We start from the raw sequence: 16,334 nt of genomic DNA, 5'->3' as shown, positions 1-16,334 counted from the left end.
AGCAGAGGGAGCACTCCCCCTATCCGGGACAGTAGTGGAGAAGGTGGAAAGTTTTAAGTTTCTCAGCGTACACATAACAGAAAAACAAATGGTCCACCCACACAGACAGCGTGGTGAAGAAGGCACAACAGAGCCTCTTCAACCTCAGGAGGCTGAAGAAATTTGACTTGTCACCAAAAACACTCACAAACGTTTACAGATGCACAATTGAGAGCATCCTGTTGGGCTGTATCACCGCCTGGTACGGCAACTGCTCCGCCCTCAACCATTAATCTCTCCAGAGGGTAGTGAGGTCTGCACAACGCATCACCGGGGGCAAACTACATGCCCTCCAGGACACTACCCGATGTCACAGGAAGGCCAAAAAGATCAAGGACAACAACCACCCGAGCCACTGCCTGTTCACCTCGCTATCATCCAGAAGGCGAGGTCAGTACAGGTGCATCAAAGCTGGGACCGAGAGACTGAAAAACAGCTTCTATCTCAAGGCCATCAGACTGTTAAACAGCCATCACTAACATTGACTGGCTGCTGCCAACATACTGACTAATCTCTAGCCACTTTAATAATTCAAAATTGGATGTAATAAATGTATCACCAGTCACTTTAAACAATGCCACTTTATATAATGTTTACATACCCTACATTACTTATCTCATATGTATATACTGTACTTTATACCATCTACTGCATCTTGCCTATGCCGTTCGGCCATCGCTCATCCATATATTTATATGTACATATTCTTATTCATTCCTTTACACTTGTGTGTATGAAGTAGTTGTTGTGAAATTGTTTGATTATTTGTTAGATATTACTGCACGGTCGGAACTAGAAGCACAATCATTTCGCTACACTTGCATTAACATCTGCTAACCATGTGTATGTGACCAATAACATTTGATTTGATTTGATTTGTATCTCTAGCTCTATGTCTCAAGCTCTCTGTCTCCAGCTCTCTGTCTCTAGCGCTCTGTCTCTAGCTCTCTGTCTCTAGCTCTCTGTCTCTAGCTCTGTCTCTGTCTCTAGCTTTCTGTCCCTCTCTCTAGCTCTCTGTCTCTTTAAAACACACAAACAAATAAGATTATGGTGTGTGTGTGTGTGTGTGTGTGTGTGTGTGTGTGTGTGTGTGTGTGTGTGTGTGTGTGTGTGTGTGTGTGTGTGTGTGTGTGTGTGTGTGTGTGTGTGTGTGTGTAAAGGTCAGCTGGTCTCAGGCGCTGGGCAGGCTTACTGTGATATGTTTGGGTTGCTTTTCATCTCAATTTGTGGCAAAAGTCACAGAGCAAGTTATCAAAACTGTAACTCAGCACTGCTGAGATGGGTAACACTTTACATTATAGTTTACTTTATAAAGGGATTCAAAGTAATTTATGAATGGTTAAATATTAGTTTCGAGCACTTCTTTTGACGAAAGATACATTGAGTTCTCTCACTGCACCTAAGCTCTTATAATACTCAGCCCATATAGGACATTATGTACAGTACTGCACTGAAGGTCTCCTAAAACTGCAATGGTAATCAGAAGTAGAAGACTGACAGTTGGACTAGTTGGTATTAATAGGGAGCATCTATTTCCATAAATCCTGAAACAATCCTGTTTCCTCAGAAATAATCACTGTAAAGTGTAGATTCCCATTATCTGCAATGCTCCTCTTCTCAGGCTTCTCCAGGGTCCCTTGACTCTATCTTTTCTTTCGTTTCAATCATCTTCCTCCTGCCTTTCTCCTGTTAATGATCTTCAGTCTCTGATTAACTCTGTTTGAATGTCATTCGCTGCCACTATATGGTAATGTCCAGTATCCACATCCCAAACCTCTCTCTCTTTTTGTCTCGCTCTCTCGCTCTCTCACTCTCTCTCTCTGTCTCTCTTTCTTTCTCTCTTTTTGTCTCCCTCGCTATTTTTCTATCTCTCTCTCTCTCTCTCTCTCTCTCTCTCTCTCTCTCTCTCTCTCTCTCTTTTTCTCCTCTCTCTGCTACACAATAACCATCTCTTTGTCTCTCTCCTCTCTCTTGGGCTTTTGACGAGTGATGTGTGATGTGTGTTGTACAGAAGTCTATAAAACTTGCACGAAGATACACACACACACACACACACACACACACACACACACACACACACACACACACACACACACACACACACACACACACACACACACACACACACACACACACACACACACACACACACACACACACACCGGGGTGACTGGGAAGCCAAGAAAGGGTAGTCTGTGCCAGCAGGATGCCCTGCACACACAAACACGCGTCTCTGCTCCCTCCCAGTTAAACATTCAGCTGAAGTAGGAGTGCTGGAATGAGCATTGAACCCCTCTCTCTCTCTCTCTCTCTCTCTCTCTCTCTCTCTCTCTCTCGTCCCCTCGAGCTTCCCCCATCCAACCCCCCAACCCCTCAACCCCACCATGCGGACATTGATAATGAGGTTGTTACAGTTTTTCTCAATTGCTAAAACACAATTTCTGAAACCTTGTTCCATTTCCTGAAAACATTAAACACAAAACCTCATCTTCAAGCACTATTTACATAAACTCTGACTCCTCTTGCAAAACGAAACATTCGCCTCAAAACAGTTTTACCTGTGTTCAAAATCAAACACTGCTCTCAAATCATGAACAAAGTGATCAAAATGATATACACTCTCAAGCAGTCAGTAAACAATACACCGAAAAATAGAAAACACATTGTTCAAAACATACAATTCTCAGGGAGAAGTACATTTTTAATCTAAAAAAATATTCATATTTTTCCGTCATTGTCTTTTGATGAACGAAAACATGTTCTATCATAGTAGCTCAAAATTGATCAGAAATTACTCTGCTTTTCGTTCTTCCTCCTCCTTGTACCCCTATTTTTACAATACTGTACCCTGCATCTCACAAACTTGTCCTTTGTCTCTGTGATACTTTAATTCTTGTTCTTTGTTGATATGAACTTGCAACCAGTCAAAATCTATTGAGCAGTCAGTACTGTTACGTAATAAATGGAAAGCACAATGGTCAGGGCCATACAATTTGTCCATTGTACAGTATACAGCCTACAATGCACTGTACTACAGTATCCATTCTCAGACTTTCTCCTTCCCACCTTCAACAACCTGTTTGCTCTCTGAACTGGCTTATATTGGTTGTGTCATTTGAAACAGGTTAAATCAATTTTGAATGGTTGTGTTCAAATTACATGTCTTCTCTATTTGTATTTGATTGTTGCCACCTGTGTTTACCAGTATGGATGACATGTGCATTAGAGTGCAGAATGTGTTTTGAGAATGAGAATATGTTTAGAGTTTTGCTAAAAAGTCTAAGTGAGATCTGAAAATTGTGTTTTACCATGTGAAATGGTTTAAGGTATTGACAACTGTCACGGTCGTCCTCCTCTTCATCTGAAGAGGAGAGGCGAGAAGGATCGGAGGACCAAAATGCGGCATGGTATGAGTTCATGATGAATATTTAATAAAAGAAAGCACTGAACACTGAATACAAACTATACAAAAACAATAAACAAATAACGACCGTGAAGCTATAAATGAGACCTGTGTTGACACAAGCAACTAACATGGACAATCACCCACAAACAAACAGTGAAACCCAGGCTACCTAAGTATGATTCTCAATCAGAGACAACTAATGACACCTGCCTCTGATTGAGAACCATACTTGGCCGAAACATAGCAATCCCAAAATCATAGAAAAACAAACATAGACTGCCCACCCCAACTCACGCCCTGACCATACTAAATAATGACAAAAACAACAGAAATAAAGGTCAGAACGTGACAACAACAGACTACATAATTAGCTAAATGAGTCCAGGCAACTGAGAACTTTGTTCAGCCAATGGGTTTTAATGCTTTAGCAATTGAGAAAAACTGTAATAACTCGATCATTAACGAACGATCACAGCTTTAAGTCCAAACCTTGGAGCAGAGGCAGAGGCAGAGAAGAGACTCAGTACTTTGGTTCTCTGTGCTGAGGTGATGGTGATAGAGTTTGTAGTTGCTAGTGGGGGTGTTGGGGCTGGGAAGTACTATACCTATAGGGGGGAAATGAGATCAACGAATTTAACCAGCAAAATGTGAAGAAGACTACTGTAATCTACAGCCCAACGGTTTTACCACAGATGATTTCTCTCCGGGTTACAGCCCACGGTCATCATTGTGATCCTGTAGGATCCCAATCAATTAATGATTAGCAATTCCTGTAATTGGTTCACAAAATTTTCCCGATTACATCTCCACCTCGTCCCATTGTGTTAGGGCTGGAGCCCAGGGCCGTTATGACAATGACACAAGAGTCAATTAATTGATATTACAATCGTGACACCCTCCCTATCAACCCAACTCTTTATTTTTTTTTACTATTTTTTATTATTTAACCTTTATTTAACTAGGAAAGTCAATTAAGAACAAATTCTTATTTACAATGACGGCGTACTCTCACCAAGATCATTCTAAATGAAGGTTCCAAACGATGCATTGATTCTAGGTAAATTCACCATAAGGGGGAATTCATTATTACGTTAATTCACCATACATATCTGGATATTATTTTGGATGATGTATCGTTTTGACAATATCACAATATAATTGTTGCGCTAGTTTGCTGTACCTGCACCAAAACTCCAGTATTTTTCCTCCATAGTCACCTTTTAAAATAGGGAGCCATTTGATTTCAGTACTTTTATTTCCATGACTGATCAAAACTTGTTTTCTCATGGTTCTCTCTTGTCCCTCTGCTGTGGACATATGGTGAGCAATATGTTTGGAACATCGAATCACAATAAAATCACAGTATTGAATCGCAATGCATATAACACATAGAATCATGTAGTAACCAAAAAAGTACTCTAAACAAATCAGAACACATATTATATTTTAGATTCTTCAAACAGCTTTGCACACTCTTGGCATTCTATCATTCAGCTTCACCCGGAATGCTTTTCCAGAACAGTCTTGAAGGAGTTCACACATACAGTATGCTGAGCACTTGTTGGCTGCTTTTCCTTCACTCTGCAGTCCAACTCACCCCAAACCATCTCAATTGGGTTGAGGTCGGGTGATTGTGGAGGCCAGGTCATCTGATGCAGCAATCCATCACTCTCCTTCTTGGTCAAATAGTCCTTACACAGCCTGGAGGTGTGTTGGGTCATTGTCCAGTTGAAAAACAAATGATAGTCCCACTAAGCGCAAACCAGATGGATGGCGTATTGCTGCAGAATGCTGTGGTATCCATGATGGTTAAGTGTGCCTTGAATTCTAAATAAATCACTGGCATTGTCACCAGCAAAGCACCCCACACATCACACCTCCTCTTCCATGCTTCATGGTGGGAACCACACATGCGGAGATCAACCGTTTTCCTACTCTGCGTCTCATATTGACACGGCGGTTGGAACCAAAAGTCTCAAATTTGGACCCAAAGGACAGATTTCCACCGGTGTAATGTCCATTACTTGTGTTTCTTAGCCCAAGCAAATCTCTTCATATTATTGGTGTCCTTAAGTAGTTATTTCAAATCAAATCAAATGTTATTGGTCACATACACATGGTTAGCAGATGTTAATGTGAGTGTAGCGAAATGCTTGTGCTTCTAGTTCTGACCATGCAGTAATATCTAACAAGTAATCTAGCAATTTCACAACAACTATCTTACACACACACAAGTGTAAGGAATGAATAAGAATATGTACATATAAATATATATGGATGAGTGATGGCCAAACAGCATAGGCAAGATGGTATAGAGTACAGTATATACATATGAGATGAGTAGTGTGGGGTATGTAAACATTATATAAAGTGGCATAGTTTAAAGTGACTACATTTATTACATCCAATTTTTAATTATTAAAGTGGCTAGAGATTGAGTCAGTATGTTGGCAGCAGCCAGTCAATGTTAGTGATGGCTGTTTAACAGTCTGATGGCCTTGAGATAGAAGCTGTTTTTCAGTCTCTCGGTCCCAGCTTTGATGCACCTGTACTGACCTCGACTTCTGGATGATAGCGAGGTGAACAGGGAGTGGCTCGGGTGGTTGTTGTCCTTGATGATCTTTTTGGCCTTCCTGTGACATCAGGTAGTGTCCTGGAGGGCAGGTAGTTTGCCTCCGGTGATGCGTTGTGCAGACCTCACTACCCTATGGAGAGCCTTACGGTTGAGGGCGGAGCAGTTGCCGTACCAGATGGTGATACAGCCAAACAGGATGCTCTCGGTTGTGCATCTGTAAAAGTTTGTGAGTGTTTTTGGTGACAAGCCAAATTTCTTCAGCTTCCTGAGGTTGAAGAGGTGCTGCTGCGCCTTCTTCACCACGCTGTCTGTGTGGGTGGACCATTTCGGTTTGTCTGTGACGTGTACGCTGAGGAACTTAAAACTTTCCACCTTCTCCACTGCTGTCCCTTCGATGTGGATAGGGGGGGGGTGCTCCCTCTGCTGTTTCCTGAAGTCCACGATCATCTCCTTTGTTTTGTTGACGTTGAGCGAGAGGTTGTTTTCCTGACACCGTACTCTGAGCGCCCTCATCTCCTCCCTGTAGGCTGTCTGATCATTGTTGGTAATCAAGCCTACCACTGTAGTGTCATCTGAAAACTTGGTGATTGAGTTGGAGGCGTGCATGGCCACGCATTCATGGATGAACAGAGAGTACAGGAGAGGGCTGATCACGCACCCTTGTGGGGCGCCAGTGTTGAGGGTCAGCGAAGTGGAGATGTTGTTTCCTACCTGACCACCTGGGGATGGCCCATCAGAAAGTCCAGGACCCAATTGCACAGGGTGGGGTTGAGACCCAGGTCCCCACCTTGATGATGAGCTATGGTGTTGAATGCTGAGCTGTTGACAATGAACAGCATTCTTACATAGGTATTCCTTTTGTCCAGATGGAATAGGGCAGTGTGCAATGTGATGGTGATTGTGTTGTCTGTGGACCTGTTGGGGCGGTATGCAAACTAAAGTGGGTCTAGGGTGGCAGGTATGATGGAGGTGATATGATCCTAGTCTCTTAAAGCACTTCATGATGACAAAAGTGAGTGCTACATGCTAAATGCTAGTCATTTAGTTCAGTTATCTGATATTTAATCCTAGTAAAAATTCCGTCTGTCACGTTCTGACCTTAGTTCCTTTGTTTTGTCTTTTGTTTTAGTATTTTTCAGGGCGTGAGTTGGGTGGGTTGTCTATGTTAGTTTTTCTATGATTTTCTATTTCTGTGTTTGGCCTGGTATGGTTCTCAATCAGAGGCAGCTGTCAATCGTTGTCCCTGATTGAGAACCATATTTATGTAGCCTGTTTTCGATTGTGTTTTGTGGGTGGTTGTTTTCAGTCTTTGTGTGTCTACACTAGACAGAACTGTTGTTTCTTTTGTTATTCAGTGGTCAGTTTACTTTATTAAAAAGATGAACATGTACCACGCTGCGCATTGGTCCTCAACTTCTTCCCACGACAGCCGTTACACTGTCTTAGGTCAGTTAGGATCACCACTTTATTTTAAGAAAGTGAAATGTCAGAATAATAGTAGAGAGAATGATTTATTTCAGCTTTTATTTATTTCATCACATTTCCAGTGGGTCAGAGGTTTACATACACTCAATTAGGTGGTAGCATTTGGTAGCATTGCCTTTAAATTGTTAAACTTGGGTCAAATGTTTTGGGTAGGCTTCCACAAGCTTCCCACAATACGCTGGGTGAATTTTGGCCCATTCCTCCTGACAGAGCTGGTGTAACTGAGTCAGATTTGTTGGCCTCCTTGCTCGCACACACTTTTTCAGTTCTGACCACACATTTCCTATGGGATTGAGGTCAGGGCATTGTGATGGCCACTCCAATACCTTGACTTTGTTGTCCTTAAGCCATTTTGCCACAACTTTGGAAGTATGCTTGTGGTCATTGTCCATTTGGAAGACCCATTTGCGATCAAGCTTTAACTTCCTGACTGATGTCTTGAGATGTTGTTTCAAAATATCCACATCATTTTCCTGCCTCATGATGCCATCTATTTTGTGAAGTGCACCAGTTTTTCTTGCAGCAAAGCACCCCCACAACATGATGCTGCCACCTCCGTGCTTCACGGTTGGGATGGTGTTCTTTGGCCTGCAAGTGTCCCCCTTTTTCCTCCAAACATAACGACGGTCATTATGACCAAACAGTTCTATTTTTGTTTTATCAGACCAGAGGACAAAAAGTATGATCTTTGTCCCCATGTGCAGTTGCAACCGTAGTCTGGATTTTTTATGACGGTTTTGGAGCAGTGGCTTCTTTTGAGCGGCCTTTCAGGTTATGTCGATATAGGACTTGTTTTACTGTGGTTATAAATACCTGTTTCCTCCAGCATCTTCACAAGGTCCTTTGCTGTTGTTCTGGGATTGATTTGCACTTTTCGCACCAAAGTATGTTCATCTCTAGGAGACAGAACGCTCCTCCTTCCTGAGCGGTATGGCGGCTGCGTGGTCTCATGGTGTTTATACTTGCGTACTATTGTTTGTACAGATGAACGTGGTACCTTCAGGCGTTTGGAAATTGCTTCCAAGGATGAACCAGACTTGTGGAGGTCTACAATTTTCTTTCTGTGGTCTTGGCTGATTTCTTTTGATTTTCCCATGATGTCAAGCAAAGAGGCACTGAGTTTGAAGTTAGGCCTTGAAATACAGCCACAGGTACACCTCCAATTGACAAAAAAGTGTCAATTAGCCTATCAGAAGCTTCTAAAGCCATGACATCATTTTCTGGAATTTTCCAAGCTGTTTTTAAGGGCACAGTGAACTTAGTGTATGTAAACTTCTGACCCACTGGAATTGTGATACAGTTAAATAATCTGCCTGTAAACAATTGTTGGAAAAATTACTTGTATCATGCACAAAGTAGATGTCCTAACTGACTTGCCAAAACTATAGATTGTTAACAAGAAATGTGTGGAGTGGTTGAAAAACAAGTTTTAATGACTCCAACCTAAGTGTATGTAAACTTCCTACTTCAATTGTATCTTACATTACTCATATCACATGTATGTACTGTATTTTATACCATATATTGCACCTTGACTATGTCGCTCACCCATCGCTCATCCATTTACTTATATGCACATATTGTCATTCACCCCTTTAACTCTATTAGTTGCACAAAGCTAAGTAGCTAACCATTTCACACCGGTTACTCTCACCCCCCTTTGACCTCCTCCTTTCCGCAGCAACGGAATCAATGTAACAGTGTTGCTTCCGTCCCTCTCCTCACCCCTACCTGGGTTCGAACCCTCTGAACACATTAACAACTGTCTCCCACGAAGCATCGCTTCCTATCGCTCCACAAAAGCAGGGCAAGGGAAGCAACTACTTCAAGGTCTCAGAGTGAGTGATGTCACCGATTGAAACGCTATTAGCGTGCACCGCTAACTAGCTAGCCATTTCACACCGGTTACACAGGCATACACATTCACACATATCACGAGCCCTCAAACTTTCCCATTTACCCCACATCTTCTTTCCACACGTGAACATGCTAAATCCACACGATTAAACATTTTGCCCCCTCCGGTTCACTCTGAGCTGTTCATCCACGTGAACCACATTCCAAGAGGCCAATCTCTGTGTGTGTGTGCTGCATGATGTATGATGTCTGTATTGTATGATCTAAAGCCTAGGACCCAGGCTGGCTTTATAAGAGCCTGTGGAGTGTAGCTGTTAATTATCGGCAGCCAGGGCCTGTGGACTTATCCTCTCCTCTCCAGTCCCTTTGAGTTGAGGGCTGATGACGTCTCGACACTCAGGGAGCCAGCATTGTGTGTGTGTACCTGGTAGGGCATGTAAAGTGTGCCAACAGCGCAGTGCAGCGTCATCATGGCTGTATTGGCATTGTACTCTCTCTCCGCCGTGATACTTCCTGTACTAAACAGGAAGAGGAGAGGCACAGCTTCGCCTCCTGCTCCTCTGCCTCCGTCATAGACACCCCCGAAGGTTCTGGGTAGAGCATTTAAAGGACCTGAATAGTCAAAATTGTGTTTTTCTGCAGTGTTAATGAGTCTTCAGAACTTTAGCTCATGTAGCAGACAAACCTACTTTAAGAGGTAGTACAAACCAATGGCAGGGTTAGACAGATGGGTATACAGACAAGTTTTACTTGGATCCCAGCCCATCTGGGGATGAAGGGGAATGATGCAGCTGATGTACTGGCTGAACAAGCACTTAGTAGTGGGGATGTGGATGTTGTAGTTTCAATGAGCAAGGCAGAGGCAAAAAGCATGATATGGACGGTGATGGTGCAGAGATGGCAGGAGCAGTGGAATAGAGATACTAAAGGCCGGCATTTACTTCAAGTGCAGGGGAAAGTCAAGGAGGGGAGGACGGAAGGAACTGAAGGAAGAGAGGAGGTTATTTTTACAATATTAAGGGTTAACATCTGCTAACCATGTGTATGTGACCAATAACATTTGATTTGACTTTAAGTGTGCCTTGAATTCTAAATAAATCACAGACAGTGTCACCAGCAAAGCACCCCCACACCATAACACCATCTCGTCCATGCTTTACGGTGGGAAATGCACATGCAGAGATCGTCCGTTCACCTACTCCGGGACTCACAAAGACACAGCGGTTGGAACCAAAAATCTCCAATTTGTACTCCAGACCAAAAAAACTCATTTCCACCGGTCTAATGTCCATCAAATATGAGTTCCAAGATGGCGTAGCAGTCTGTTTTGATTGTCTTGTCCCATCCCGTGTATATATCGTTTTTCTTCGTATATATTTTAAATATTTTTATTCTCAATTTCCATCTACGGACTGAACATACTCTCCTGCAACCCACCTCACCCAATGTGGTACGGATCAGCTAATTTTTTATAATTTAGAACCAGATGCCCCTTCAGAAGCTAGCCGGCTAACTAGCTACTAGCTAGTAGTCAGTTAGCCACTGCTAGCGGACATCACTGTTAACTCAGACATCTGCCAGCCTCAGCCTGGTCAATTCCTTCCAGTCTAAACAGTACGATATCAACCCAGAGCATATCGGATTGTTTTTCTCTACCACATTTCCAGATTCCTACCGCAAGCTCTAAAACCTTTACTCCAGATCATCGCAGCTAGCTAGCTGCTATCTGAGTGGGTACTCCTGGCTAACGTCTTTGTCCTGAAGCAAGCACCAGTAAACCTGGAGCTAGCCTCGAGCTAGGCCCATCTCCCTGCTAGCCAAAGAGATCCATCAGACAATTCCTGGGCTTCAATAACTATTTTTCCAATTGGCCTGGACCTTTTGCTGCCGACAAGGAGCCCCGCCGATCCATCATGACTGGTCTGCCGACGTAACCATCCGAGGGGGTTTCAACAGGCTCTCCCGTTGCGACGTCCCCCTGAGGCCCATCTGCTAGCCTGCAAGCCTCTGCCTGCTATCTGTCTGAATCGCTGTGTCTCCAGCCCGCCTAGCTACTCACAGGACCCTATGATCACTCGGCTACACATGCCTCTCCCTAATGTCAATATGTCTTGTCTATTGCTGTTTTTGTTAGTGTTTTTGTCTTATTTCACTGTAGGGCCTCCAGCCCTGCTCAACATGCCTTAGCTAGCCCTTTTGATCCACCCCCCACACATGCGGGGACCTCAACTGGCTTAAATCGTGCCTCTAGAGACAAAACCTCTCTCATCATCACTCAATGCCTAGGCTTACCTCCACTGCACTCACATCCTACCATACCCTTGTCTGTACATTATGCCTAATTCTCTGTTTCTAACGCACTAGATGTCCAATTCTTTTAGCCTTCAGTAGTACTCTTATCCTGCTCCTCCTCTGTTTCTCTGGTGATGTGGAGGTTAACACAGGCCCTGTAGCCCCCAGCACCACACCCATTCCCCGGGCGCTCTCATTTGTTGACTTCTGTAACTGTAAAAGCCTTGGTTTCATGCATGTTAACATCAGAAGCCTCCTCCCTAAGTTTGTTTTATTCACTGCTTTAGCACACTCCGAATCCTGGCTTAGGAAGGCCACCAAAAATCCTGAAATTTCCATCCCAAACTACAAGATAGAACTGACAAAAGTTGCAATCTACTGCAGAGAAAGCCTGCAGAGTTCTGACATACTATCCAGGTCTGTGCCCAAACAATTTGAGCTTCTACTTTTAAAAATCCACCTTTCCAGAAACAAGTCTCTCACCATTGCCACTTGTTATAGACCCCCTTCAGCCCCCAGCTGCGCCCTGGACACCATATGTGAATTAATCGCCCCCCATCTCTCTTCAGAGTTCATACTGTTAGGTGACCTAAACTGGGACATGATTAACACCCCGGTCGTCCTACAATCTAACACAAATTATCAAGGAACCTCCCAGGTACAACCCTAAATCCGTAACCATGGGCACCCTCTTAGATATCATCCTGACCAACTTGCCCTCTAAATAAACCTCTGCTGTCTTCAACCAGGATCTCAGTGATCACTGCCTCATTGCCTGCGTGCGTAATGGGTCTGCGGTCAAACGACCACCCCTCATCACTGTCAAACACTCCCTAAAACACTTCAGCGAGCACTTAATCGACCTGACGCGGGTATCCTGGAAGGATATTGACCTCATTCCGTCAGTAGAGGATGCCTGGTTGCTCTTTAAAAGTGCTTTCCTCTCCATCTTAAATAAGCATGCCCCATTCAAAAAATGTAGAACTAAGAACAGAGCCCTTGGTTCACCCCAGACTTGACTGCCCTTGACCAGCACAAAAACATCCTGTGGCGTTCTGCATTAGCATCGAATGCAACTTTTCAGGGAAGTCAGGAACCAATATACTCAGGCAGTTAGGAAAGCTAAGGCTAGCTTTTTCAAACAGAAATGTGCTTCATGTAGCACTAATTCCAAAAAGTTTTGGGACACTGTAAAGTCTATGGAGAACAAGAGAACCTCCTCCCAGCTTCCCACTGCACTGAGGATAGGAAACACTGTCACCACCGATAAATCCACGATAATCGATCATTTCAATAATAATTTCTCTACGACTGGCCATGCTTTCCACCTGGCTACCCCAACCCCGGCCAACAGCTCTGCACCCCCCGCAGCAACTGGGCCAAGCCCCCCCCCTCACTTCTCCTTCACCCAAATCCAGACAGCTGATGTTCTGAAAAGAGCTGCAAAATCTGGATCCCTACAAATCAGCAGGGCTAGACAATCTGGACCCTCTATTTCTAAAATGATCTGCCGCAATTGTTGCAATCCCTATTTCTAGCCTTTTAAACCTCTCTGTCATATCGTCTGAGATCCCCAAAGATTGGAAAGCTGCCATGGTCATCCCCTCTTCAAAGGGGGACACTCTAGACCCAAACTGTTATAGACCTATATCCATCCTGCCCTGCCTTTCTAAAATCTTCGAAAGCCAAGTGAACAAACAGATCACCGACCATTTTGAATCCCACTATTCAATCTGGTTTCCGAGCTGGTCATGGGTCATGGGTGCACCTCAGCCACGCTCAAGGTCCTAAAGGATATCATAACTTCCATCGATAAAAAATAACACTGTGTAGCTGTATTCATCAACCTGGCCAAGGCTTTCGACTCTGTCAATCACCGCATTCTTATCGGCAGACTCAACGGCCTTGGCTTCTCAAATGACTGCCTCACCTGGTTCACTAACTACTTCTCAGACAGAGTTCAGTGTGTCAAATCGGAGGGCCTGTTGTCCGGACCTCTGGCAGTCTCTATGGGGGTGCCACAGGGTTCAATTCTCGGGCCGAATCTTTTCTCTGTATATATAAATGATGTCGCTCTTGCTGCTGGTGATTCTCTGATCCACCTCTATGCAGACGACACCATTCTGTATACATCTGGCCCTTCTTTGGACACTGTGCTAACAAACCTCCAAACGAGCTTCAACGCCATACAACACTCCTTCCGTGGCCTCCAACTGCTCTTAAATGCTAGTAAAACTAAATGCATGCTCTTCAACCGATTGCTGCCCGCAACCTCCCGCCCGACTAGCATCACTACTCTGGACGGTTCTGACTTAGAATATGTGGACAACTACAAATACCTAGGTGTCTGGCTAGACTGTAAACTCTCCTTCCAGACTCGCATTAAGCAACTCCAATCCAAAATTAACTCTAGAATCGGCATCCTATTTCGCAACAAAGCCTCCGTCACTCATGCTGCCAAACATACTCTTGTAAAACTGACTATCCTACCAATCCTTAACTTCGGCGATGTCATTTACAACATAGCCCCCAACACTCTACTCAGCAAACTGGATGCAGTCTATCACAGTGCCATCCATTTTGTCACCAAAGCCCCATATACTACCCACCACTGCGACCTGTATGCTCTCGTTGGCTGGCCCTTGCTACATATCCGTCGCCAAACCCACTGGGTCTAGGTCATCTATAAGTCTTTGCTAGGTAAAGCCCCGCCTTATCTCAGCTCACTGGTCACCATAGCAACACCCACACATAGCACGTGCTCCAGCAGGTATATTTCACTGGTCATCCTAAAAGCCAAAACTTCCTTTGGCTGCCTTTCCTTCCAGTTCTTTGCTGCCAATGACTGGAACAAATTGCAAAAATCACGGAAGTTGGAGACTTATATCTCACAAGCTTTAAGCGCCAGCTGTCAGAGCAGCTTTCCGATCGCTGCAGCTGTACACAACCCATCTGTAAATAGCCCATCCAACCAACTACCTACCTCATCCCCATATTTGTTCTGTTTTTCTTCTCTTTTGCACACCAGTATTTCTACTTGCACATCCTCATCTGCATGTCTATCACTCCCGTGTTTAATTTCTAAATTGTAATTACTTCGCCACTATGGCCTATTCATTGCCTTACCTCCTTACTTCATTTACACACTCTGTATACAGATCTTTATATTGTGTTATTGACTGTATGTTCGAATTATCCCATGTGTAATTCTGTGTTGTTGTTTTTGTCGCACTGCTTTGCTTTATCTTGTCCAGGCTGCAGTTGTAAATGAGAACTTGTTCTCAACTGGCCTACCTGGTTAAATATAGGTTAAATAAAAAAAAATATTAAAAACCCTAGGTGTCATCTCCATGATCAAGCTAGACATGTTCGGCTAAATGCTGAATGCATTTTAGTTCATTATCATTGGCTCGTGTCTACTGATCTAGGACCGAGTTAAGGAAACTCAACTGTTGAACAGGAGGATGATGCTTTAAGTAACAATAGTTAACTGTTTAGCGTTGTGGGTCCTACTGATTATCCAAAACAACCTCAACTACCCAAAACAGCTATCACTGTAGTTCCTGTATCACTACCTAAAACAGCTAGCACTGTTGTTTTTAGTTGTTTGTGATAGTAGTTTTGTGTAGTTTGTGGTAGCTGTTTTGTGTAGTTTGTGGTAGCTGTTTTATGTAGTTTGTGGTAGTTGTTTTGTGTAGTTTGTTGTAGCTGTTTTTGGTAGTTTGAGGCTGTCTTCGGTAGTTTCAGGGTTGTGGCAGCGGCATACCACCCAGCATCCCACTGCTAGCTTGCTTCTGAAGCTAAGCATAGTTGGTCCTGGTCGGTCCCTGGATGGGAGACCAGACGCTGCTGGAAGTGGTGTTGAGGGAGAGTAGGAGACACCCTTTCCTCTGGTCTAAAAAAATATCCCAATGTCCCAGGGCAGTGATTGGGGACATTGCCCTGTGTTGGGTGCTGTCTTTCAGATGAGATGTTAAACAGGTGTCCTGACTCTCTGTGGTCACTAAAGATCCCATGGCACTTATTGTAAGAGTTGACCCTGGTGTCCTGGCAAAATTCCCAATCTGGCCCTTATACCATCATGGTCACCTAATTATCTCCAGTTTACAACTGGCTCATTCATCCCCGCTCCTCTCCCTCTAACTATTCCCCAGGTTGTTGCTGTAAGTTAGAATGTGTTCTCAGTCAATTTACCAGGTAAAAAAGGGTTAAACATGTTTAATCATAATAATAAAAAAATGGGAGCAGTGAAACCAGGAGCAGCAGCTGGAAGGAGGGGGATTATTACCAGTCAGTCCTGGGGAATTGGGTGACCGTGGGGGATCTGTTGGGTCCAGCAGGGATGGCTCTGTCTGCTGCACTAACATGGAGCAGTCGTACCTATGGGAAGGCAGGGAGAGTGGGGGCAATACTGGGGGCAGTGTCTGCATCTTGTTCTGATAGTGGTCTTCTGGCTCTCAGTAGTCTGTATATAATATCCCAAGAGATACAGAACAGAAATTGTTTGACTAAAGTTTTTCTTTTTCATTCTCGTGCCTTTGTAGTCATTGTATGTAAGCATTGCATTTTAAATACATGTACGTATGGTACTTCAGGCCGTCATTGTAAATGAGCATTTGTTCTTCTCATTTAAATATGTTCTGACTCTCCTTGATGAAATAATCGTTTAAAACTATGTAT

The sequence above is a fragment of the Oncorhynchus clarkii genome, chromosome 23 (assembly GCF_045791955.1).
Source record: "Oncorhynchus clarkii lewisi isolate Uvic-CL-2024 chromosome 23, UVic_Ocla_1.0, whole genome shotgun sequence".
In the NCBI taxonomy this organism is placed as follows: domain Eukaryota; kingdom Metazoa; phylum Chordata; class Actinopteri; order Salmoniformes; family Salmonidae; genus Oncorhynchus; species Oncorhynchus clarkii.
This window is presented reverse-complemented; position numbering follows the sequence as displayed.